The sequence below is a fragment of the Rousettus aegyptiacus genome, unplaced genomic scaffold (genome assembly GCF_014176215.1).
Source record: "Rousettus aegyptiacus isolate mRouAeg1 unplaced genomic scaffold, mRouAeg1.p scaffold_m13_p_2, whole genome shotgun sequence".
NCBI lineage: Eukaryota > Metazoa > Chordata > Mammalia > Chiroptera > Pteropodidae > Rousettus > Rousettus aegyptiacus.
Genome location: NW_023416295.1, coordinates 14,729,237 through 14,732,302, shown reverse-complemented (window position 1 = coordinate 14,732,302; position 3,066 = coordinate 14,729,237).

The following is a 3,066-nucleotide window of genomic DNA, read 5'->3' as shown; positions in this document are numbered from 1 at the left end:
TCCCTCCAAGGACTGTTTTCACTGCTTCCCATGTTTTGTTATATTGTATGTCCATTTTAATTCATCTCAAAGTATTTTCTAATTTCTCTAGTGATTTCTTTTTGATATATTGGTTGTTAAAGAGTGTGTCGTTCAATTTTAATGCATTGGTGAATTTTACAATTTTTCTTCTGTTATTGATTTCTATTTTTATTCTCTAATGGTTGAAGAAAATATTTTGTATGCTTTAAATATTTAAAATTTATTGGTATTTTTACAACCTAACATTTGGTCTATCCTAAAGAACATTCCATGTACACTTGAGAAGAATGTGTATTCTGCTGTTATTGGTGAGACCTTTTGTACCTGCATGTTAGGTTTAGTTATTAATAGTGTTCAAGTCTATTTCTTTATTGATCTTCTGTCTAGATGTTCAACCCGTTATTGAAAGTGGAACATTGAAATCCCAAGTTCAACTTATATTACAAAACTGTCTATTTCTCCCTTCAATTCTATCAAATTATTTTATATATTCTGGGGCTCTGTTGTTTGATGTGTATATGTTTATAATTGTTATATATTCTTGATGAATAGGCCCTTTTATCAATATATAAGTTCTTCTTTATCTCTTGTAACAACTTTTAACTTAAAATCTATATTTTGATACTAGCATAGACACCCCAGCTCTCTTTTGGTTACTTTTTGCATTATTGTCACAAGTGACATCTGTATACAGTGCCTGTTAACATAGATTTATGATTGTTTTATGCATTTGGCTTTTAAATCATACAGAAAATAAAAAGAGGAGTTACAGTAAAAAAAATACAATAATACTAGCTTTTAAGTTTGTCTATGTAGTTACATTTACCAGTGATCTTTATTTCTTTATAATACTTCCAGTTAACATCTAGTGTCCTTTTATTTCAGCCAGAAGGACCCCTGCTAGCATTTCTTATATGGCAAGTCTACTAGCTATAAACTTCATATAGTTTTTGTTTATCTGGGACTGTCATAATTTCTCCTTCACTTTTGAAAGATAGTTTTTGCCGGATACAGAATTCTTGGTTGATAGATTTTTTTCAGTACTTTAAAGATATCATCCCACTGCCTCTGGCATCTATGATTTCTGATGAGAATCAGCTGTTAATCTTATTAAGGACCCCTTGTAAATGATGAGCCACTTCTCTCTTGCTACTTGCAATATTTTTTCTTTGTCTTTGTCTTTCAACAGTTTAATTATAATGTATCTCAGTGTGGATCTCTGAGTTTACTCTGCGTTGAGTCATTTGAGCTTACTCAATGTAAATATTTATGTTTTCATCAAATTTGAGAAGTTAATGATCATTATTTCTTCAAAATGTTTTCTATCCCTTTCTTTTCCTCTTGGGAGTCACATAATGTGTGTTGATGTGTTTGATGGTGTTTCATATATTCCTTAGGCTCTGTTCATTTTTCTTCATCCTTTTTTCTTTCTGTTCCCCAAACTAGGTAATTTTAATTTGCCCTATTTTCAAATTTATTGATTCTGTCTTCTGCCTACTCAGATCTGCTAATGAACCCCTCATATTTCATAGGTTTGGAATTTCTATTTAGTTACTATTTATAATTTTTACCTCTTTATTGATATACTATACTTGCTCATACATCATTCTCCTGATTTCCTTTGGTTATTTGTCCATGGTTTCCTTTAGTTCCCTTGGGTATATTTAAGACAATTTATTGAAGTATTTTTCTAGTAAGACAAATGTCTTGGTTTCCTTGGGGGTGGTTTCTATCAATTTTCTTCTTTTCTCTTCTTTCTTTCTTTCTTTCTTTCTTTCTTTCTTTCTTTCTTTCTTCTAACTGAATGAGCCATACTTTCCTGTTTCTTTGTATATGTCATAGTTTCAGGGATTTTTGAATGTTAAAGTGGTAATGGAAATCAGATCCTATACACACACACACACACACACACACACACACACACACGGAATATTGTTTCTTGATGAAGACTGCCATCATTCACCTACTTAGTGCCTTTTCTAAACTGTTTTTGCAAAGACTATATTTTTTGTTGTGTGTGATCACTGAAGTTTCATTTTGTTATGTCTGTGGTCAGCAAGTAACCTAACAAAGATTTTGTTAAATCTCTGTACAAAAGGAAAGAAAATAATGAAAAAGGGTGGGGAGGGAGAATTCTGTCTCTTTAAATTCCCTCAACTGATACCACGGGAGAAGTCACTTCAGACCAGCCTCTGGGGTTAAAACAATGGCCAGCCTCTGTGCCCACCCATTAGCAAACTGCCAGGCATATCGAAGCAAACAACCTGATTTTGGGAGGACAAGTTTCCTGCTCCTGCGTCAGCAAGCCACACCAGGAATGTGGACGACCATCCATATGACTGCTTGCTACATGGACGGGGGATGGTAGCTGCTACATTAAACACTGATATTCACAAAAAGTCACCAGCACCTTTCTTCACCAAGCACTCCCCTGAATGCTGCAAGTGTTTGACTAGACTTCAGAGTTTCAAATAGTTGATTCCAACAGTTCTTGCTAGCTCAATATCTGTTTAAGTAAACGGACTGATGCCTGTAGCTTCCTATTTCATTATCCTCTATGACATCACTTCCCCCAACCATAATAGTCTTGATTCCACAGGAAACAGATAGGACAGTTGGGATAATTCAAAGAAGGTGTATTTACAAGACTACAGTCATGTGCTACATAATGACATTTCGGTCATCAACGGACCACATACACTGCAGTGGTCCCATAAGATTTTAATGGAGCTGAAAAATCCCTATCACCTAGTGACACTGTAGCTGTCATAACATCAAAGTGCAACTCATTATTTATGTGTTTGTGGTGATACTGCTGTAAACAAACCTATCACACTGTCAGTTATATAAAAGTATACACATACAATTACGTACAGTACATAATACTTGATAATAAACAACTATGTTACTGGTTTATGTATTTACTATACTATTAATTGTTATTTTAGAGTATATTCTATTCACATTTAAAAAGTTTGCTGTAAAACAGTATGACATTACACTGGCAGCAGCCTGATACATCTCATGCTTACCACATCTCATGAT